Source organism: Phyllobates terribilis, unplaced genomic scaffold, assembly GCF_046119375.1.
Source record: "Phyllobates terribilis strain yellow unplaced genomic scaffold, ASM4611937v1 Scaffold_157__1_contigs__length_4398786, whole genome shotgun sequence".
NCBI lineage: Eukaryota > Metazoa > Chordata > Amphibia > Anura > Dendrobatidae > Phyllobates > Phyllobates terribilis.
In genome coordinates, this window is record NW_027362917.1 from 834,529 (window position 1) to 859,916 (window position 25,388).

Below are 25,388 nucleotides of genomic sequence, written 5' to 3' on the forward strand. Positions count from 1 at the left end.
ACGTCCTCTGTACAGTAACTTCAATGTAGATGTCTCAGTACAGAGGTGACTAGATCAGAGTTGCTGCAGTAAGGTTCATGATCTCTGTGCACTGTACTGTGTATAAGGACGTCCTCTGTACAGTAACTTCAATCTAGATGTCTCAGTACAAAGGTGATTAGATCAGAGTTGCTGCAGTAAGGTTCATGATTTCTGTTCACCGTACTGTGTATAAGGACGCCCTGTGTACGGTAACTTCAATTTAGATGTCTTAGTACAGAGGTGACTAGATCGGAGTTGCAGCACTGAGGTCCATGATCTCTGGGCACTTTACTGTGTATAAGAACGTCCTCTGTACAGTAACCTCAAACTAGATGTCTCAGTACAGTGGTGACTAGATCGGAGTTGCTGTACTGAGATTCATAGTTTGTGTGCACTGTACTGTGTATAAGGACGTCCTCTGTACAGTAACCTCAAACTAGATGTCTCAGTACAGTGGTGACTAGATCGGAGTTGCTGTACTGAGATTCATAGTTTGTGTGCACTGTACTGTGTATAAGGACGTCCTCTGTACAGTAACCTCAATCTAGATGTCTCAGTACAGTGGTGACTAGATCGGAGTTGCTGTACTGAGATTCATAGTTTGTGTGCACTGTACTGTGTATAAGGACGTCCTCTGTACAGTAACCTCAATCCAGATGTCTCAGTACAGAGGTGACTAGATCAGAGTTGCTGCAGTAAGGTTCATGATCTCTGTGCACTGTACTGTGTATAAGGAAGTCCTCTGTACAGTAACCTCAGTCTAGATGTCTCAGTACAGAGGTGACTAGATCAGAGTTGCTGCAGTAAGGTTCATGGTCTCTGTGCACTGTACTGTGTATAAGGACGTCCTCTGTACAGTAACTTCAATCTAGTTGTCTCAGTACAGAGGTAACTAGATCAGAGTTGCTGCAGTAAGGTTCATGATCTCTGTGCACCGTACTGTGTATAAGGACGTCCTCTGTACAGTAACTTCAGTCTAGATGTCTCAGTACAGAGGTGACTAGATCAGAGTTGCTGTAGTGAGATTCATAGTTTGTGTGCACCTTACTGTGTATAAGGAAGTCCTCTGTACAGTAACCTCAGTCTAGATGTCTCAGTACAGAGGTGACTAGATCACAGTTGCTGCAGTAAGGTTCATGATCTCTGTGCACCGTACTGTGTATAAGGACGTCCTCTGTACAGTAACTTCAGTCTAGATGTCTCAGTACAGAGGTGACTAGATCAGAGTTGCTGTAGTGAGGTCCATGATCTCTGTGCACTGTACTGTGTATAAGGACGTCCTCTGTACAGTAACTTCAGTCTAGATGTCTCAGTACAGAGGTGACTAGATCAGAGTTGCTGTAGTGAGATTCATAGTTTGTGTGCACCTTACTGTGTATAAGGACGTCCTCTGTACAGTAACTTCAGTCTAGATGTCTCAGTACAGAGGTGACTAGATCAGAGTTGCTGTACTGAAATTCATAGTTTGTGTGCACTGTACTGTGTATAAGGACGTCCTCTGTACAGTAACTTCAGTCTAGATGTCTCAGTACAGAGGTGACTAGATCAGAGTTGCTGCAGTAAGGTTCATGGTCTCTGTGCACCGTACTGTGTATAAGGACGTCCTCTGTACAGTAACTTCAGTCTAGATGTCTCAGTACAGAGGTGACTAGATCAGAGTTGCTGTACTGAAATTCATAGTTTGTGTGCACTGTACTGTGTATAAGGACGTTCTCTGTACAGTAACCTCAGTCTAGATGTCTCAGTACAGAGGTGACTAGATCAGAGTTGCTGCAGTAAGGTCCATGATTTCTGTGCACTGTACTGTGTATAAGGACGTCCTCTGTACAGTAACCTCAGTCTAGATGTCTCAGTACAGAGGTGACTAGATCAGAGTTGCTGTACTGAGATTCATAGTTTGTGTGCACCGTACTGTGTATAAGGACGTCCTCTGTACAGTAACCTCAGTTTAGATGTCTCAGTACAGAGGTGACTAGATCAGAGTTGCAGCACTGAGGTCCATGATCTCTGTGCACTGTACTGTGTATAAGGACGTCCTCTGTACAGTAACCTCAGTCCAGATGTCTCAGTACAGAGGTGACAAGATCAGAGTTGCACCACTGAGGTCCATGATTTCTGTGCACTGTACTGTGTATAAGGACGTCCTCTATACAGTAACTTCAATCTAGATGTCTCAGTACAAAGGTGATTAGATCAGAGTTGCTGCAGTAAGGTTCATGATCTCTGTGCACTGTACTGTGTATAAGGACGTCCTCTGTACAGTAACCTCAGTCCAGATGTCTCAGTACAGAGGTGACAAGATCAGAGTTGCACCACTGAGGTCCATGATCTCTGTGCACTGTACTGTGTATAAGGACGTCCTCTATACAGTAACTTCAATCTAGATGTCTCAGTACAAAGGTGATTAGATCAGAGTTGCTGCAGTAAGGTTCATGATCTCTGTGCACTGTACTGTGTATAAGGACGTCCTCTGTACAGTAACCTCAATCTAGATGTCTCAGTACAGAGGTGACTAGATCAGAGTTGCTGCAGTAAGGTTCATGATTTCTGTGCACTGTACTGTGTATAAGGACGTCCTCTGTACGGTAACTTCAATTTCGATGTCTCAGTACAGAGGTGACTAGATCAGAGTTGCTGCAGTAAGGTCCAAGATCTCTGTGCACTGTACTGTGTATAAGGACGTCCTCTGTACAGAAACTTCAGTCTAGATGTCTCAGTACAGAGGTAACTAGATGGGAGTTGCTGTACTGAGATTCATAGTTTGTGTGCACCGTACTGTGTATAAGGACGTCCTCTGTACAGTAACTTCAATCTAGTTGTCTCACTACAGAGGTAACTAGATCAGAGTTGCTGTAATGAGATTCATAGTTTGTGTGCACTGTACTGTGTATAAGGACGTCCTCTGTACAGTAACCTCAATCTAGATGTCTCAGTACAGAGGTGACTAGATCAGAGTTGCTGTACTGAGATTCATAGTTTGTGTGCACTGTACTGTGTATAAGGACGTCCTCTGTACGGTAACTTCAATTTCGATGTCTCAGTACAGAGGTGACTAGATCAGAGTTGCTGCAGTAAGGTCCAAGATCTCTGTGCACTGTACTGTGTATAAGGACGTCCTCTGTACAGAAACTTCAGTCTAGATGTCTCAGTACAGAGGTAACTAGATGGGAGTTGCCGTACTGAGATTCAGTTTGTGTGCACCGTACTGTGTATAAGGACGTCCTCTGTACAGTAACTTCAGTCTAGATGTCTCAGTACAGAGGTGACTTTATCAGAGTTGCTGTACTGAGATTCATAGTTTGTGTGCACTGTACTGTGTATAAGGACGTCCTCTGTACAGTAACTTCAGTCTAGTTGTCTCAGTACAGAGGTAACTAGATCAGAGTTGCTGTACTGAGATTCATAGTTTGTGTGCACCGTACTGTGTATAAGGACGTCCTCTGTACAGTAACTTCAGTCTAGATGTCTCAGTACAGAGGTGACTAGATGGGAGTTGCTGTACTGAGATTCAGTTTGTGTGCACCGTACTGTGTATAAGGACGTCCTCTGTACAGTAACTTCAGTCTAGATGTCTCAGTACAGAGGTGACTAGATCAGAGTTGCTGTAGTGAGATTCATAGTTTGTGTGCACTGTACTGTGTATAAGGACGTCCTCTGTACGGTAACTTCAATTTAGATGTCTCAGTACAGAGGTGACAAGATCGGAGTAGCTGTACTAAGATTCATAGTTTGTTTGCACCGTACTGTGTATAAGGACGTCCTCTGTACAATAACCTCAATCTAGATGTCTCAGTACAGAGGTGACTAGATCAGAGTTGCAGCACTAAGGTCCATGATCTCTGTACACTGTACTGTGTATAAGGACGTCCTCTGTACAGTAACCTCAATCTAGATGTCTCAGTACAGAGGTGACTAGATCAGAGTTGCTGCAGTAAGTTTCATGATTTCTGTGCACTGTACTGTGTATAAGGACGTCCTCTATACAGTAACTTCAGTATAGATGTCTCAGTACAGAGGTGACTAGATCACAGTTGCTGTAGTGAGATTCATAGTTTGTGTGCACTGTACTGTGTTTAAGGACGTCCTGTGTGCAGTAACTTCAGTCTAGATGTCTCAGTACAGAGGTAACTAGATCAGAGTTGCTGTACTGAGATTCATAGTTTGTGTGCACCGTACTGTGTATAAGGACGTCCTCTGGGCAGTAACTTCAGTCTAGATGTCTCAGTACAGAGGTGACTAGATCAGAGTTGCTGCAGTAAGGTTCATGATCTCTGTGCACTGTACTGTGTATAAGGACGTCCTCTGTACAGTAACTTCAGTCTAGATGTCTCAGTACAGAGGTGACTAGATCAGAGTTGCTGTACTGAGATTCATAGTTTGTGTGCACTGTACTGTGTATAAGGACGTCCTCTATACAGTAACTTCAGTATAGATGTCTTAGTACAGAGGTGACTAGATCAGAGTTTCTGTACTGAGATTCATAGTTTGTGTGCACCGTACTGTGTATAAGGACGTCCTCTGTACAGTAACTCCATTCTAGATGTCTCAGTACAGAGGTGACTAGATCAGAGTTGCTGTACTGAGATTCATAGTTTGTGTGCACCTTACTATGTATAAGGACGTCCTCTGTACAGTAACTTCAATTTAGATGTCTCAGTATAGAGGTGACTAGATCAGAGTTGCTGCAGTAAGTTTCATGATTTCTGTGCACTATACTGTGTATAAGGACGTCCTCTGTACAGTAACCTCAATCTAGATGTCTCAGTACAGAGGTGACTAGATGGGAGATGCTGTACTGAGATTCATAGTTTGTGTGCACCGTACTGTGTATAAGGACGTCCTCTGTACAGTAACTTCAGTCTAGTTGTCTCAGTACAGAGGTAACTAGATCAGAGTTGCTGTACTGAGGTCCATGGTTTCTGTGCACTGTACTGTGTATAAGGACGTCCTCTATACAGTAACTTCAGTCTAGTTGTCTCAGTACAGAGGTAACTAGATCAGAGTTGCTGTACTGAGATTCATAGTTTGTGTGCACCGTACTGTGTATAAGGACGTCCTCTGTACAGTAACCTCCATCTAGATGTCTCAGTACAGAGGTGACTAGATCAGAGTTGCTGTACTGAGATTCATAGTTTGTGTGCACCGTACTGTGTATAAGGACGTCCTCTGTACAGTAACTTCAGTCAAGTTGTCTCAGTACAGAGGTGGCTAGATCAGAGTTGCTGTACTGAGATTCATAGTTTGTGTGCACTGTACTGTGTATAAGGACGTCCTCTATACAGTAACTTCAGTATAGATGTCTCAGTACAGAGGTGACTAGATCAGAGTTGCTGTACTGAGATTCATAATTTGTGTGCACTGTACTGTGTATAAGGACGTCCTCTGTACAGTAACTTCAGTAAAGATGTCTCAGTACAGAGGTGACTAGATCGGAGTTGCTGTACTGAGGTCCGTGATCTCTGTGCACTGTACTGTGCATAAGGACATCCTCTGTACAGTAACTTCAGTCTAGATGTCTCAGGACAGAGGTGACTAGATCAGAGTTGCTGTACTGAGATTCATAGTTTGTGTGCACCGTACTGTGTATAAGGACGTCCTCTGTACAGTAACTTCAGTCTAGATGTCTCAGTACAGAGGTGACTAGATCAGAGTTGCTGTACTGAGATTCATAGTTTGTGTGCACCGTACTGTGTATAAGGACGTCCTCTGTACAGTAACCTCAATCTAGATGTCTCAGTACAGAGGTGACTAGATCAGAGTTGCTGCAGTAAGGTTCATGATCTCTGTGCACTGTACTGTGTATAAGGACGTCCTCTGTATGGTAACCTCAATCTAGATGTCTCAGTACAGAGGTGACTAGATGGGAGTTGCTGTAGTGAGATTCATAGTTTCTGTGCACTGTACTGTGTATAAGGACATCCTCTGTACAGTAACTTCAGTCTAGTTGTTTCAGTACAGAGGTAACTAGATCAGAGTTGCTGTACTGAGGTCCATGATTTCTGTGCACTGTACTATGTATAAGGACGTCCTCTGTACAGTAACTCCATTCTAGATGTCTCAGTACAGAGGTAACTAGATCAGAGTTGCTGTACTGAGATTCCTAGTTTGTGTGCACCGTACTCTGTATAAGGACGTCCTCTGTACAGTAACTTCAGTCTAGTTGTCTCAGCACAGAGGTAAGTAGATCAGAGTTGCTGTACTGAGATTCATAGTTTGTGTGCACCGTACTGTGTATAAGGATGTCCTCTGTACAGTAACTTCCGTCTAGTTGTCTCATTACAGAGGTAACTAGATCAGAGTTGCTGCAGTAAGGTTCATGATCTCTGTGCACTGTACTGTGTATAAGGACGTCCTCTGTACAGTAACTTCAGTCTAGATGTCTCAGTACAGAGGTGACTAGATCAGAGTTGCTGTACTGAGATTCATAGTTTGTGTGCACTGTACTGTGTATAAGGACGTCCTCTGTACAGTAACTTCAGTCTAGTTGTCTCAGTACAGAGGTAACTAGATCAGAGTTGCTGTACTGATATTCATAGTTTGTGTGCACCGTACTGTGTATAAGGACGTCCTCTGTGCAGTAACTTCAATCTAGATATCTCAGTACAGAGGTGACTAGATCAGAGTTGCAGCTGTAAGGTTCATAATCTCTGTGCACTGTACTGTGTATAAGGATGTCCTCTGTACAGTAACTTCAGTCTAGTTGTCTCAGTACAGAGGTAACTAGATCAGAGTTGCTGTACTGAGATTCATAGTTTGTGTGCACCGTACTGTGTATAAGGACGTCCTCTATACAGTAACTTCAGTATAGATGTCTCAGTACAGAGGTAACAAGATCAGAGTTGCTGTACTGAGATTCATGGTTTGCGTGTACCTTACTGTGTATAAGGACGTCCTCTGTACAGTAACTTCAGTATAGATGTCTCAGTACAGAGGTAACAAGATCAGAGTTGCTGTACTGAGATTCATAGTTTGTGTGCACCGTACTGTGTATAAGGACGTCCTCTGTACAGTAACTTCAGTATAGATGTCTCAGTACAGAGGTGACTAGATCAGAGTGGCTGTAGTGAGATTCATAGTTTCTGTGCACCGTACTGTGTATAAGGACGTCCTCTGTACAGTAACCTTAGTCTAGATGTCTCAGTACAGAGGTGACTGGATCGGAGTTGCAGCACTGAGGTCCATGATCTCTGTGCACTGTACTGTGTATAAGGACGTCCTCTGTACAGTAACTTCAATTTAGATGTCTCAGTACAGAGGTGACTAGATCAGAGTTGCTTTAGTGCGATTCATAGTTTGTGTGCACCTTACTATGTATAAGGACGTCCTCTGTACAGTAACTTCAGTGTAGATGTCTCAGTACAGAGGTGACTAGATCAGAGTTGCTGTACTGAGATTCATAGTTTCTGTGCACTGTACTGTGTATAAGGACGTCCTCTGTACAGTAACTTCAGTCTAGTTGTCTCAGTACACATGTGACTAGATCAGAGTTGCTGTACTGAGATTCATAGTTTGTGAGCACTGTACAGTGTATAAGGACGTCCTCTGTACAGTAACTTCAGTCTAGTTGTCTCAGTACAGAGGTGAATAGATCAGAGTTGCTGTACTGAGATTCATACTTTGTGTGCACTGTACTGTGTATAAGGACGTCCTCTGTACAGTAACTTCAGTCTAGATGTCTCAGTACAGAGGTGACTAGATCAGAGTTGCTGTACTGAGATTCATAGTTTGTGTGCACCGTACTGTGTATAAGGACGTCCTCTGTACAGTAACTTCAGTCTAGATGTCTCAGTACAGAGGTGACTAGATCAGAGTTGCTGTACTGAGATTCATAGTTTGTGTGCACCGTACTGTGTATAAGGACGTCCTCTGTACAGTAACTTCAGTCTAGATGTCTCAGTACAGAGGTGACTAGATCAGAGTTGCTGCACTGAGGTCCATGATTTCTGTGCACTGTACTGTCTATAAGGACGTCCTCTATACAGTAACTTCAGTCTAGTTGTCTCAGTACAGAGGTAACTAGATCAGAGTTGCTGCAGTAAGGTTCATGATCTCTGTTCACTGTACTGTGTATAAGGAAGTCCTCTGTATGGTAACCTCAATCTAGATGTCTCAGTACAGAGGTGACTAGATGGGAGTTGCTGTACTGAGATTCATAGTTTCTGTGCACTGTACTGTGTATAAGGACATCCTCTGTACAGTAACTTCAGTCTAGTTGTCTCAGTACAGAGGTAACTAGATCAGAGATGCTGTACTGAGGTCCATGATTTCTGTGCACTGTACTGTGTATAAGGACGTCCTCTGTACAGTAACTTCAGTCTAGTTGTCTCAGTACAGAGGTGACTAGATCAGAGTTGCTGTACTGAGATTCATAGTTTGTGTGCACTGTACTGTGTATAAGGACGTCCTCTGTACAGTAACTTCAGTCCAGATGTCTCAGTACAAAGGTGACTAGATCAGAGTTGCTGTACTGAGATTCATAGTTTGTGTGCACTGTACTGTGTATAAGGACGTCCTCTGTACAGTAACTTCAGTCCAGATGTCTCAGTACAGAGGTGACTAGATCAGAGTTGCTGTACTGAGGTTCATGATTTCTGTGCACTGTACTGTGTATAAGGACGTCCTCTGTACAGTAACCTCAATCTAGATGTCTCAGTACAGAGGTGACTAGATCAGAGTTGCTGTATTGAGATTCATAGTTTGTGTGCACCGTACTGTGTATAAGGACGTCCTCTGTACAGTAACTTCAGTATAGATGTCTCAGTACAGAGGTGACTAGATCGGAGTTGCACCACTGAGGTCCATGATCTCTGTGCACTGTACTGTGTATAAGGACGTCCTCTGTACAGTAACTCCATTCTAGATGTCTCCGTACAGAGGTAACTAGATCAGAGTTGCTGTACTGAGATTCCTAGTTTGTGTGCACCGTACTGTGTATAAGGACGTCCTCTGTACGGTAACTTCAATTTAGATGTCTCAGTACAAAGGTGACTAGATCAGAGTTGCTGTACTGATATTCATAGTTTGTGTGCACTGTACTGTGTATAAGGACGTCCTCTGTACAGTAACTTCAATCTAAATATCTCAGTACAGAGGTGACTAGATCAGAGTTGCAGCTGTAAGGTTCATGATCTCTGTGCACTGTACTGTGTATAAGGACGTCCTCTGTACAGGTACTTCAGTATAGTTGTCTCAGTACAGAGGTAACTAGATCAGAGTTGCTGTACTGAGATTCATAGTTTGTGTGCAACGTACTGTGCATGAGGACGTCCTCTGTACAGTAACCTCAATCTAGATGTCTCAGTACAGAGGTGACTAGATCAGAGTTGCTGCAGTAAGGTTCATCATTTCTGTGCACTGTACTGTGTATAAGGACGTCCTCTGTACAATAACTTCAGTCTAGATGTCTCAGTACAGAGGTGACTAGATCAGAGTTGCTGTAGTGAGGTCCATGATCTCTGTGCACCGTACTGTGTATAAGGACGTCCTCTGTACAGTAACTTCAGTCTAGATGTCTCAGTACAGAGGTGACTAGATCAGAGTTGCTGTACTGAGATTCATAGTTTGTGTGCACCCTACTGTGTATAAGGACGTCCTCTGTACATTAACCTCATTCTAGATGTCTCAGTACAGAGGTGACTAGATCGGAGTTGCTGTACTGAGGTCCATGATCTCTGTGTACTGTACTGTGTATAAGGACGTCCTCTGTACTGTAACTTCAGTCTATTTGTCTCAGTACAGAGGTAACTAGATCAGCGTTGCTGTACTGAGATTCATAGTTTGTGTGCACTGTACTGTGTATAAGAACGTCCTCTGTACAGTAACTTCAATCTAGATGTCTCAGTACAGAGGTGACTAGATCGGAGTTGCTGTACTGAGGTCCATGATCTCTGTGCACTGTACTGTGTATAAGGACGTCCTCTGTACAGTAACTTCAGTCTATTTGTCTCAGTACAGAGGCAACTAGATCAGAGTTGCTGTAGTGAGATTCATAGTTTGTGTGCACCCTACTGTGTATAAGGACGTCCTCTGTACAGTAACTTCAGTCTAGATGTCTCAGTACAGAGGTGACTAGATCGGAGTTGCTGTACTGAGGTCCATGATCTCTGTGCACCATACTGTGTATAAGGACGTCCTCTGTACAGTAACTTCAGTCTAGATGTCTCAGTACAGAGGTGACTAGATCAGAGTTGCTGTACTGAGATTCCTAGTTTGTGTGCACCGTACTGTGTATAAGGACGTCCTCTGTACGGTAACTTCAATTTAGATGTCTCAGTACAGAGGTGACTAGATCAGAGTTGCTGAACTGATATTCATAGTTTGTGTGCACTGTACTGTGTATAAGGACGTCCTCTGTACAGTAGCTTCAATCTAAATATCTCAGTACAGAGGTGACTAGATCAGAGTTGCAGCTGTAAGGTTCATGATCTCTGTGCACTGTACTGTGTATAAGGACGTCCTCTGTACAGGTACTTCAGTATAGTTGTCTCAGTACAGAGGTAACTAGATCAGAGTTGCTGTACTGAGATTCATAGTTTGTATGCACCGTACTGTGTATGAGGACGTCCTCTGTACAGTAACCTCAATCTAGATGTCTCAGTACAGAGGTGACTAGATCAGAGTTGCTGCAGTAAGGTTCATGATTTCTGTGCACTGTACTGTGTATAAGGACGTCCTCTGTACAATAACTTCAGTCTAGATGTCTCAGTACAGAGGTGACTAGATCGGAGTTGCTGTACTGAGGTCCATGATCTCTGTGTACTGTACTGTGTATAAGGACGTCCTCTGTACAGTAACTTCAGTCTATTTGTCTCAGTACAGAGGTAACTAGATCAGAGTTGCTGTACTGAGATTCATAGTTTGTGTGCACTGTACTGTGTATAAGGACGTCCTCTGTACAGTAACTTCAATCTAGATGTCTCAGTACAGAGGTGACTAGATCGGAGTTGCTGTACTGAGGTCCATGATCTCTGTGCACTGTACTGTGTATAAGGACGTCCTCTGTACAGTAACTTCAGTCTATTTGTCTCAGTACAGAGGTAACTAGATCAGAGTTGCTGTACTGAGATTCATAGTTTGTGTGCACCCTACTGTGTATAAGGACATCCTCTGTACAGTAACTTCAGTCTAGATGTCTCAGTACAGAGGTGACTAGATCGGAGTTGCTGTACTGAGGTCCATGATCTCTGTGCACCATACTGTGTATAAGGACGTCCTCTGTACAGTAACTTCAGTCTAGATGTCTCAGTACAGAGGTGACTAGATCAGAGTTGCTGTACTGAGATTAATAGTTTGTGTGCACCTTACTGTGTATAAGGACGTCCTCTGTACAGTAACTTCAGTCTAGATGTCTCAGTACAGAGGTGACTAGATCAGAGTTGCTGTACTGAGATTCATAGTTTGTGTGCACCGTACTGTGTATAAGGACGTCCTCTGTACAGTAACTTCAGTCTATTTGTCTTAGTAAAGAGGTGACTAGATCAGAGTTGCTGTACTGAGATTCATAGTTTGTGTGCACTGTACTGTGTATAAGGACTTCCTCTGTACAGTAACCTCAATCTAGATGTCTCAGTACAGAGGTGACTAGATCAGAGTTGCTGCAGTAAGTTTCATGATTTCTGTCCACTGTACTGTGTATAAGGACGTCCTCTGTGCAGTAACTTCAGTCTAGATGTCTCAGTACAGAGGTAACTAGATCAGCGTTGCTGTACTGAGATTCATAGTTTGTGTGCACTGTACTGTGTATAAGAACGTCCTCTGTACAGTAACTTCAATCTAGATGTCTCAGTACAGAGGTGACTAGATCGGAGTTGCTGTACTGAGGTCTATGATCTCTGTGCACTGTACTGTGTATAAGGACGTCCTCTGTACAGTAACTTCAATCTATTTGTCTCAGTACAGAGGCAACTAGATCAGAGTTGCTGTACTGAGATTCATAGTTTGTGTGCACCCTACTGTGTATAAGCACGTCCTCTGTACATTAAACTCATTCTAGATGTCTCAGTACAGAGGTGACTAGATCGGAGTTGTTGTACTGAGGTCCATGATCTCTGTGCACCGTACTGTGTATAAGGACGTCCTCTGTACGGTAACTTCAATTTAGATGTCTCAGTACAGAGGTGACTAGATCAGAGTTGCTGTACTGAGATTCATAGTTTGTGTGCACCTTACTGTGTATAAGGAGGTCCTCTGTACAGTAACTTCAGTCTAGTTGTCTTAGTAAAGAGGTGACTAGATCAGAGTTGCTGTACTGAGATTCATAGTTTGTGTGCACCTTACTGTGTATAAGGACGTCCTCTGTACAGTAAATTCAGTCTAGATGTCTCAGTACAGAGGTGACTAGATCAGAGTTGCTGTACTGAGATTCATAGTTTGTGTGCACCGTACTGTGTATAAGGACCTCCTCTGTACAGTAACTTCAGTCTAGTTGTCTTAGTAAAGAGGTGACTAGATCAGAGTTCCTGTACTGAGATTTATAGTTTGTGTGCACTGTACTGTGTATAAGGACGTCCTCTGTACAGTAACCTCAATCTAGATGTCTCAGTACAGAGGTGACTAGATCAGAGTTGCTGCAGTAAGTTTCATGATTTCTGTGCACTGTACTGTGTATAAGGACGTCCTCTGTGCAGTAACTTCAGTCTAGATGTCTCAGTACAGAGGTGACTAGATCAGAGTTGCTGTACTGAGATTCATAGTTTGTGTGCACCGTACTGTGTATAAGGACGTCCTCTATACAGTAACTTTAGTATAGATGTCTCAGTACAGAGGTAACTAGATCAGAGTTGCTGTACTGTGATTCATAGTTTGTGTGCACCGTACTGTGTATAAGGACGTCCTCTATACAGTAACTTTAGTATAGATGTCTCAGTACAGAGGTGACTAGATCAGAGTTGCTGTAGTGAGATTCATAGTTTCTGTGCACCGTACTGTGTATAAGGACGTCCTCTGTACAGTAACCTTAGTCTAGATGTCTCAGTACAGAGGTGACTGGATCGGAGTTGCAGCACTGAGGTCCATGATCTCTGTGCACTGTACTGTGTATAAGGACGTCCTCTGTACGGTAACTTCAATTTAGATGTCTCAGTACAGAGGTGACTAGATCAGAGTTGCTGTACTGAGATTCATAGTTTCTGTGCACTGTACTGTGTATAAGGACGTCCTCTGTACAGTAACTTCAGTCTAGTTGTCTCAGTACAGAGGTTACTAGATCAGAGTTGCTGTACTGAGATTCATAGTTTGTGTGCACTGTACTGTGTGTAAAGAAGTCCTCTGTACAGTAACTTCAGTCTAGATGTCTCAGTACAGAGGTGACTAGTTGGGAGTTGCTGTACTGAGATTCATAGTTTGTGTGCACCGTACTGTGTATAAGGACGTCCTCTGTACAGTAACCTCAAACTAGATGTCTCAGTACAGAGGTGACTAGATCAGAGTTGCTGCAGTAAGGTTCATGATCTCTGTGCACTGTACTGTGTATAAGAACGTCCTCTGTATGGTAACCTCAATCTAAATGTCTCAGTACAGAGGTGACTAGATGGGAGTTGCTGTACTGAGATTCATAGTTTCTGTGCACTGTGCTGTGTATAAGGACGTCCTCTGTACAGTAACTTCAGTCTAGTTGTCTTAGTACAGAGGTAACTAGATCAGAGTTGCTGTACTGAGGTCCATGATTTCTGTGCACTGTACTATGTATAAGGACGTCCTCTATACAGTAACTTCAGTCTAGATGTCTCAGTACAGAGGTGACTAGATCGGAGTTGCTGTACTGAGGTCCATGATCTCTGTGCACCGTACTGTGTATAAGGACGTCCTCTGTACGGTAACTTCAATTTAGATGTCTCAGTACAGAGGTGACTAGATCAGAGTTGCTGTACTGAGATTCATAGTTTGTGTGCACCGTACTGTGTATAAGGACGTCCTCGGTACAGTAACTTCAGTATAGATGTCTCAGTACAGAGGTGACTAGATCGGAGTTGCAGCACTGAGGTCCATGATATCTGTGCACTGTACTGTATATAAGGACATCCTCTGTACAGTAACTCCATTCTAGATGTCTCAGTACAGAGGTAACTAGATCAGAGTTGCTGTACTGAGATTCCTAGTTTGTGTGCACCGTACTGTGTATAAGGACGTCCTCTGTACGGTAACTTCAATTTAGATGTCTCAGTACAGAGGTGACTAGATCGGAGTTTCTGTACTGAGGTCCATGATCTCTGTGCACCGTACTGTGTATAAGGACGTCCTCTGTACAGTAACTTCAGTCTAGATGTCTCAGTACAGAGGTGACTAGATCAGAGTTGCTGTACTGAGATTTATAGTTTGTGTGCACCGTACTGTGTATAAGGACGTCCTCTGTACAGTAACTTCAGTCTAGATGTCTCAGTACAGAGGTGACTAGATCAGAGTTGCTGTACTGAGATTCATAGTTTGTGTGCACTGTACTGTGTATAAGGACGTCCTCTGTACAGTAACTTCAATCTAGATATCTCACTACAGAGGTGACTAGATCAGAGTTGCAGCTGTAAGGTTCATGATCTCTGTGCACTGTACTGTGTATAAGGATGTCCTCTGTACAGTAACTTCAGTCTAGTTGTCTCAGTACAGAGGTAACTAGATCAGAGTTGCTGTACTGAGATTCATAGTTTGTGTGCACCGTACTGTGTATGAGGACGTCCTCTGTACAGTAAGCTCAATCTAGATGTCTCAGTACAAAGGTGACTAGATCAGAGTTGCTGCAGTAAGGTTCATGATTTCTGTGCACTGTACTGTGTATAAGGACGTCTTCTGTACAGTAACTTCAATCTAGATGTCTCAGTACAGAGGTGACTAGATCGGAGTTGCTGTAATGAGGTCCATGATCTCTGTGCACTGTACTGTGTATAAGTACGTCCTCTGTACAGTAACTTCAGTCTATTTGTCTCAGTACAGAGGTAACTAGATCAGAGTTGCTGTACTGAGATTCATAGTTTGTGTGCACCCTACTGTGTATAAGGACGTCCTCTGTACAGTAACTTCAGTCTAGATGTCTCAGTACAGAGGTGACTAGATCGGAGTTTCTGTACTGAGGTCCATGATCTCTGTGCACCGTACTGTGTATAAGAACGTCCTCTGTAGAGTAACTTCAGTCTAGTTGTCTCATTACAGAGGTGACTAGATCAGAGTTGCTGCAGTAAGGTTCATGATCTCTGTGCACTGTACTGTGTATAAGGACGTCCTCTGTACAGTAACTTCAGTCTAGATGTCTCAGTACAGAGGTGACTAGATCAGAGTTGCTGTACTGAGATTTATAGTTTGTGTGCACCGTACTGTGTATAACGACGTCCTCTGTACAGTAACTTCAGTCTAGATGTCTCAGTACAGAGGTGACTAGATCAGAATTGCTGTACTGAGATTCATAGTTTGTGTGCACTGTACTGTGTATAAGGTGGTCCTCTGTACAGTAACTTCAGTCTAGTTGTCTCAGTACGGAGGTAACTAGATCAGAGTTGCTGTACTGATATTCATAGTTTGTGTGCACTGTACTGTGTATAAGGACGTCCTCTGTACAGTAACTTCAATCTAGATATCTCAGTACAGAGGTGACTAGATCAGAGTTGCAGCTGTAAGGTTCATGATCTCTGTGCACTGTACTGTGTATAAGGATGTCCTCTGTACAGTAACTTCAGTCTAGTTGTCTCAGTACAGAGGTAACTAGATCAGAGTTGCTGTACTGAGATTCATAGTTTGTGTGCACCGTACTGTGTATGAGGACGTCCTCTGTACAGTAACCTCAATCTAGATGTCTCAGTACAGAGGTGACTAGATCAGAGTTGCTGCAGTAAGGGTCATGATTTCTGTGCACTGTACTGTGTATAAGGACGTCCTCTGTACAGTAACTTCAATCTAGAAGTCTCAGTACAGAGGTGACTAGATCGGAGTTACTGTACTGAGGTCCATGATCTCTGTGCACTGTACTGTGTATAAGTACGTCCTCTGTACAGTAACTTCAGTCTATTTGTCTCAGTACAGAGGTAACTAGATCAGAGTTGCTGTACTGAGATTCATAGTTTGTGTGCACCCTATTGTGTATAAGGACGTCCTCTGTACAGTAACTTCAGTGTAGATGTCTCAGTACAGAGGTGACTAGATCGGAGTTGCTGTACTGAGATTCATAGTTTGTGTGCACCCTACTGTGTATAAGGACGTCCTCTGTACATTAACCTCATTCTAGATGTCTCAGTACAGAGGTGACTAGATCGGAGTTGCTGTACTGAGGTCCATGATCTCTGTGCACCGTACTGTGTATAAGGACGTCCTCTGTACAGTAACCTCAATTTAGATGTCTCAGTACAGAGGTGACTAGATCAGATTTGCTGCAGAAAGGTCCATGATCTCTGTGCACTGTACTGTGTATAAGGACGTCCTCTGTACAGTAACTACAGTCTAGATGTCTCAGTACAGAGGTGACTAGATCAGAGTTGCTGTACTGAGATTCATAGTTTGTGTGCACTGTACTGTGTATAAGGACGTCCTCTGTACAGTAACCTCAATCTAGATGTCTCAGTACAGAGGTGACTAGATCAGAGTTGCAGCACTGAGGTCCATGATCTCTGTGCACTGTACTGTGTATAAGGACGTCCTCTGTACAGTAACTTCAGTATAGATGTCTCAGTACAGAGGTGACTAGATCAGAGTTGCTGTACTGAGATTCATAGTTTGTGTGCTCCCTACTGTGTATAAGGACGTCCTCTGTACAGTAACTTCAGTCTAGATGTCTCAGTACAGAGGTGACTAGATCGGAGTTGCTGTACTGAGATTCATAGTTTGTGTGCACCCTACTGTGTATAAGGACGTCCTCTGTACATTAACCTCATTCTAGATGTCTCAGTACAGAGGTGACTAGATCGGAGTTGCTGTACTGAGGTCCATGATCTCTGTGCACTGTACTGTGTATAAGGACGTCCTCTGTACAGTAACTTCAGTCTAGTTGTCTCAGTACAGAGGTGACTAGATCAGAGTTGCTGTACTGAGATTCACAGTTTGTGTGTACTGTACTGTGTATAAGGACGTCCTCTGTACAGTAACTTCAGTTTAGATGTCTCAGTACAGAGGTGACTAGTTGGGAGTTGTTGTACTGAGATTCATAGTTTGTGTGCACCGTACTGTGTATAAGGACGTCCTCTGTACAGTAACCTCAATCTAGATGTCTCAGTACAGAGGTGACTAGATCAGAGTTGCTGCACTGAGGTCCATGATTTCTGTGCACTGTACTGTGTATAAGGACGTCTTCTATACAGTAACTTCAGTCTAGTTGTCTCAGTACAGAGGTAACTAGATCAGAGTTGCTGCAGTAAGGTTCATGATCTCTGTGCACTGTACTGTGTATAAGAACGTCCTCTGTATGGTAACCTCAATCTAGATGTCTCAGTACAGAGGTGACTAGATGGGAGTTGCTGTACTGAGATTCATAGTTTCTGTGCACTGTACTGTGTATAAGTACGTCCTCTGTACAGTAACTTCAGTCTAGTTGTCTTAGTACAGAGGTAACTAGATCAGAGTTGCTGTACTGAGGTCCATGATTTCTGTGCACTGTACTATGTATAAGGACGTCCTCTGTACAGTAACCTCAATCTAGATGTCTCAGTACAGAGGTGACTAGATCAGAGTTGCTGTACTGAGATTCAAAGTTTGTGTGCACCGTACTATGTATAAGGAAGTCCTCTGTACAGTAACCTCAATCTAGATGTCTCAGTACAGAGGTGACTAGATCAGAGTTGCTGTACTGAGATTCATAGTTTGTGTACACCGTACAGTGTATAAGGACGTCCTCTGTACAGTAACTTCAGTATAGATGTTTCAGTACAGAGGTGACTAGATCAGAGTTGCTGTAGTGAGATTCATAGTTTGTGTGCACCGTACTGTGTATAAGGACGTCCTCTGTACAGTAACCTCAGTGTAGATGTCTCAGTACAGAGGTAACTAGATCAGAGTTGCTGCAGTAAGGTTCATGATCTCTGTGCACTGTACTGTGTATAAGGACGTCCTCTGTACAGTAACTTCAGTCTAGTTGTCTCAGTACAGAGCTAAGTGGATCAGAGTTGCTGTATTGAGATTCATAGTTTGTGTGCACCGTACTGTGTATAAGGACGTCTTCTGTACGGTAACTTCAGTCTAGTTGTCTCAGTACAGAGGTAACTAGATCAGAGTTGCTGCAGTAAGGTTCATGATCTCTGTGCACTGTACTGGGTATAAGGACGTCCTCTGTACGGTAACTTCAGTCTAGTTGTCTCAGTACAGAGGTAACTAGATCAGAGTTGCTGCAGTAAGGTTCATGATTTCTGTGCACCGTACTGTGTATAAGGACGTCCTCTATACAGTAACTTCAGTCTAGTTGTCTCAGTACAGAGGTGACTAGATCAGAGTTGCTGCAGTAAGGTTCATAATCTCTGTGCACTGTACTGTGTATAAGGACGTCCTCTGTACAGTAACTTCAGTCTAGATGTCTCAGTACAGAGGTAACTAGATCAGAGTTGCTGTACTGAGATTCATAGTTTGTGTGCACCGTACTGTGTATAAGGACTTCCTCTGTACAGTAACTTCAGTATAGATGTCTCAGTACAGAGGTGACTAGATCAGAGTTGCTGTACTGAGATTCATAGTTTGTGTGCACCGTACTGTGTATAAGGACGTCCTCTGTACAGTAACTTCAGTCTAGATGTCTCAGTACAGAGGTGACTAGATCAGAGTTGCTGTACTGAGATTCATAGTTTGTGTGCACTGTACTGTGTATAAGGACGTCCTCTGTACAGTAACCTCAATCTAGATGTCTCAGCACAGAGGTGACTAGATCAGAGTTGCAGCACTGAGGTCCATGATCTCTGTGCACTGTACTGTGTATAAGGACGTCCTCTGTACAGTAACTTCAGTATAGATGTCTCAGTACAGAGGTGACTAGATCAGAGTTGCTGTACTGAGATTCATAGTTTGTGTGCACCCTACTGTGTATAAGGACGTCCTCTGTACAGTAACTTCAGTCTAGATGTCTCAGTACAGAGGTGACTAGATCGGAGTTGCTGTACTGAGATTCATAGTTTGTGTGCACCCTACTGTGTATAAGGACGTCCTCTGTACATTAACCTCATTCTAGATGTCTCAGTACAGAGGTGACTAGATCGGAGTTGCTGTACTGAGGTCCATGATCTCTGTGCACCGGACTGTGTATAAGGACGTCCTCTGTACAGTAACCTCAATTTAGATGTCTCAGTACAGAGGTGACTAGATCAGAGTTGCTGTACTGAGATTCATAGTTTGTGTGCACTGTACTGTGTATAAGGACGTCCTCTGTACAGTAACCTCAATCTAGATGTCTCAGTACAGAGGTGACTAGATCAGAGTTGCAGCACTGAGGTCCATGATCTCTGTGCACTGTACTGTGTATAAGGACATCCTCTGTACAGTAACTTCAGTATAGATGTCTCAGTACAGAGGTGACTAGATCAGAGTTGCTGTACTGAGATTCATAGTTTCTGTGCACTGTACTGTGTATAAGGACGTGCTCTGTACATTAACTTCAGTCTAGTTGTCTCAGTACAGAGGTGACTAGATCAGAGTTGCTGTACTGAGATTCACAGTTTGTGTGTACTGTACTGTGTATAAGGACGTCCTCTGTACAGTAACTTCAGTCTAGATGTCTCAGTACAGAGGTGACTAGTTGGGAGTTGCTGTACTGAGATTCATAGTTTGTGTGCACCGTACTGTGTATAAGGACGTCCTCTGTACAGTAACCTCAATCTAGATGTCTCAGTACAGAGGTGACTAGATCAGAGTTGCTGCACTGAGGTCCATGATTTCTGTGCACTGTACTGAGTATAAGGACGTCTTCTATACAGTAACTTCAGTCTAGTTGTCTCAGTACAGAGGTAACTAGATCAGAGTTGCTGCAGTAAGGTTCATGATCTCTGTGCACTGTACTGTGTATAAGAACGTCCTCAATCCTCAATCTAGATGTCTCAGTACAGAGGTGACTAGATGGGAGTTGCTGTACTGAGATTCATAGTTTCTGTGCACTGTACTGTGTATAAGTACGTCCTCTGTACAGTAACTTCAATCTAGATGTCTCAGTACAGAGGTGACTAGATCAGAGTTGCTGTACTGAGATTCAAAGTTTGTGTGCACCGTACTGTGTATAAGGAAGTCCTCTGTACAGTAACCTCAATCTAGATGTCTCAGTACAGAGGTGACTAGATCAGAGTTGCTGTACTGAGATTCATAGTTTGTGTGCACCGTACTGTGTATAAGGACGTCCTCTGTACAGTAACCTCAATCTAGATATCTCAGTTCAGAGGTGACTAGATCAGAGTTTCTGTACTGAAATTCATAGTTTGTGTGCACCGTACTGTGTATAAGGACGTCCTCTGTACAGTAACTTCAGTATAGATGTTTCAGTACAGAGGTGACTAGATCAGAGTTGCTGTACTGAGATTCATAGTTTGTGTGCACCGTACTGTGTATAAGGACGTCCTCTGTACAGTAACCTCAGTGTAGATGTCTCAGTACAGAGGTAACTAGATCAGAGTTGCTGCAGTAGGGTTCATGATCTCTGTGCACTGTACTGTGTATAAGGACGTCCTCTGTACAGTAACTTCAGTCTAGTTGTCTCAGTACAGAGCTAAGTAGATCAGAGTTGCTGTATTGAGATTCATAGTTTGTGTGCACTGTACTGTGTATAAGGACGTCCTCTGTACAGTAACTTCAGTCTAGTTGTCTCAGTACAGAGGTAACTAGATCAGAGTTGCTGCAGTAAGGTTCATGATCTCTGTGCACCGTACTGTGTATAAGGACGTCCTCTGTACAGTAACTTCAGTCTAGTTGTCTCAGTACAGAGGTAACTAGATCAGAGTTGCTGCAGTAAGGTTCATGATTTCTGTGCACCGTACTGTGTATAAGGACGTCCTCTGTACAGTAACTTCAGTCTAGATGTCTCAGTACAGAGGTGACTAGATGGGAGTTGCTGTACTGAGATTCATAGTTTGTGTGCACTGTACTGTGTATAAGGACGTCCTCTGTACAGTAACTTCAGTCTAGTTGTCTCAGTACAGAGGTGACTAGATCAGAGTTGCTGCAGTAAGGTTCATGATCTCTGTGCACTGTACTGTGTATAAGGACGTCCTCTGTACAGTAACTTCAGTCTAGATGTCTCAGTACAGAGGTGACTAGATCAGAGTTGCTGTACTGAGATTCATGATTTCTGTGCACTGTACTGTGTATAAGGACGTCCTCTGTACAGTAACTTCAGTATAGATGTCTCAGTACAGAGGTGACTAGATCAGAGTTGCTGTACTGAGATTCATGATTTCTGTGCACTGTACTCTGTATAAGGACGTCCTCTGTACAGTAACTTCAGTATAGATGTCTCAGTACAGAGGTGACTAGATCAGAGTTGCTGTACTGAGATTCATAGTTTGTGTGCACTGCAGGATAGGATTAGATACACAGCTCAGTAGACAGTATCACACAGGATAGGATTAGATACACGGCTCAGCAGACAGTATCACACAGTTGAGGATTAGATACACGGCTCAGCAGACAGTGTCGCACAGGAGAGTATTAGATACACAGCTCAGCAGACAGTATCACACAGCATAGGATTAGATACACGGCTCAGCAGACAGTATCACACAGGGTAGGATTAGATACACAGCTCAGCAGACATTATCACACATGAGAGGATTAGATACACAGCTCAGCAGACAGTATCACACAGGAGAGGATTAGATACACAGCATCTCACAGGATTGTATTAGATACACTGCTCAACAGATAGTATCACACAGGACAGGATTAGATACACAGCTCAGCAGACGGTATCACACATGAGAGGATTAGATACACAGCTCAGCAGACAGTATCACACATGAGAGGATTAGATACACAGCTCAGCAGACAGTATCACACAGGGTAGGATTAGATACACAGCTCAGCAGACATTATCACACATGAGAGGATTAGATACACAGCTCAGCAGACAGTATCACACAGGAGAGGATTAGATACACAGCTCAGCAGACGGTATCACACATGAGAGGATTAGATACACAGCTCAGCAGACAGTATCACACAGGGGAGGATTAGATACACAGCTCAGCAGACAGTATCACACAGGAGAGGATTAGATACACGGTTCAGCAGACAGTATCACACAGGGTAGGATTAGATACATTGCTCAGCAGACAGTATCACACAGTAGAGGATTAGATACACAGCTCAGCAGATAGTATCACACAGTAGAGGATTAGATACACAGCTCAGCAGATAGTATCACACAGGACAGGATTAGATACACAGCTCAGCAGACAGTATCACACAGGATAGGTTTAGATACACAGCTCAGAAGACAGTATCACACAGGAGAGGATTAGATACACAGCTCAGAAGACAGTATCACACAGGAGAGGATTAGATACACAGCTCAGCAGACAGTATCTCACAGGACTGGATTAGATACACTGCTCAACAGACAGTATCACACAGGGTAGGATTAGAGATACAGCTCAGCAGACAGTGTCACACAGGAGAGGATTAGATACACAGCTCAGCAGACAGTATCACACAGGAGAGGATTAGATACACAGCTCAGCAGACAGTATCACACAGGAGAGGATTAGATACACAGCTCAGCAGACAGTATCACACAGGAGAGGATTAGATACACAGCTCAGCAGACAGTATCACACAGGAGAGGATTAGATACACGGCTCAGCAGACGGTATCACACAGGAGAGGATTAGATACACGGCTCAGCCGACGGTATCACACAGGAGAGTATTAGATACACAGCTCAGTAGACAGTATCACACAGGAGAGGATTAGATACACAGCTCAGTAGACAGTATCACACAGGAGAGTATTAGATACACAGCTCAGAAGACAGTATCACACAGCATAGGATTAGATACAGAGCTCAGCAGACAGTATCGCACAGGAGAGGATTAGATACACAGCTCAGCAGACAGTATCTCACAGGGCGGGATTAGATACACGGCTCAGCTGACAGTATCACACAGGATAGCATTAGATACACAGTTCATCAGACAGTGTCACACAGGAGAAGATTAGATACACAGCTCAGCAGACAGTATCACACATTAGAGGATTAGATACACAGCTCAGCAGACAGTATCACACAGGAGAGGATTAGATACACGGCTCAGCAGACAGTATCACACAGGAGAGGATTAGATACACAGTTCAGCAGACAGTATCACACAGGAGAGGATTAGATACACAGCTCAGCAGACAGTATTGCACAGGGCGGGATTAGATACACAGCACAGCAGACAGTATCACACAGGAGAGGATTAGATACACGGCTCAGCAGACAGTATCGCACAGGGCGGTATTAGATACACAGCTCAGCAGACAGTATCACACAGCATAGAATTAGATACAGAGCTCAGCAGACAGTATCGCACAGGAGAGGATTAGATACACAGCTCAGCAGACAGTATCTCACAGGGCGGGATTAGATACACGGCTCAGCTGACAGTATCACACAGGATAGCATTAGATACACAGTTCATCAGACAGTGTCACACAGGAGAAGATTAGATACACAGCTCAGCAGACAGTATCACACATTAGAGGATTAGATACACAGCTCAGCAGACAGTATCACACAGGAGAGGATTAGATACACAGCTCAGCAGACAGTATCACACAGGAGAGGATTAGATACACAGTTCAGCAGACAGTATCACACAGGAGAGGATTAGATACACAGCTCAGCAGACAGTATCACACAGGAGAGGATTAGATACACGGCTCAGCAGACAGTATCGCACAGGGCGGTATTAGATACACAGCTCAGCAGACAGTATCACACAGCATAGAATTAGATACACAGCTCAGCAGACAGTATCACACAGTAAAAGATTAGATACACGGCTCAGCAGACAGTATCACACAGTAAAAGATTAGATACACTGCTCAGCAGACAGTATCACACAGCATAGGATTAGATACACAGCTCAGCAGACAGTATCACACAGTATAAGATTAGATACACTGCTCAGCAGACAGTATCACACAGGAGAGGATTAGATACACGGCTCTGCAGACAGTATCACACAGCATAGGATTAGATACACAGCTCAGCAGACAGTATCACACAGGATAGGATTAGATACACGGCTCAGCAGACAGTATCACACAGGAGAGGATTAGATACTTGGCTCAGCAGACAGTATCACACAGTAGAGGATTAGATACACTGCTCTGCAGATAGTATCACACAGGAGGGGATTAGATACACACATAGCTCAGCAGACAGTATAACACCGTATAAGATTAGATACACTGCTCAGCAGACAGTATCACACAGCATAGGATTAGATACACGGCTCAGCAGACAGTATCACACAGGAGAGGATTAGATACACCGCTCAGCTGACAGTATCACACAGGGTAGGATTAGATACACCGCTCAGCAGACAGTATCACACAGGGGAGGATTAGATACACCGCTCAGCAGACAGTATCACACAGGATAGGATTAGATACACCGCTCAGCAGACAGTATCACACAGGATAGGATTAGATACACGGCTTAGCAGACAGTATCACACAGGATAGGATTAGATACACATCTCAGCAGACAGTATTACACAGGAGAGGATTAGATACACAGCATAGGATTAGATACACAGCTCAGCAGACAATATCACACAGCATAGGATTAGATACACAGCTCAGCAGACAGTATTACACAGGAGAGGATTAGATACACAGCATAGGATTAGATACACAGCTCAGCAGACAGTATCACACAGGAGAGGATTAGATACATGGCTCAGCAGACATGATCACACAGGAGAGGATTAGATACACAGCATAGGATTAGATGCACAGCTCAGCAGACAGTATCACACAGCATAGGATTAGATACACAGCTCAGCAGACAGTATCACACAGGAGAGGATTAGATACACAGCTCAGCAGACAGTATCACACAGGAGAGGATTAGATACATGGCGCAGCAGACAGTATCACACAGGATAGGATTAGATACACAGCATAGGATTAGATACACAGCTCAGCAGACAGTATCACACAGCATAGGATTAGAAACACGGCTCAGCAGACATGATCACACAGGAGGGGATTAGATACACTGCTCAGCAGACAGTATCACAGGATAAGATTATATACACTGCTCAGCAGACGGTATCACACAGGAGAGGATTAGATACACAGCTCAGCAGACAGTGTCACACAGGAGAAGATTAGATACACAGCTCAGCAGACAGTATCACACAGGAGAGGATTAGATGCACAGCTCAGCAGACAGTATCACACAGCATAGGATTAGATACACAGCTCAGCAGACAGTATCACAC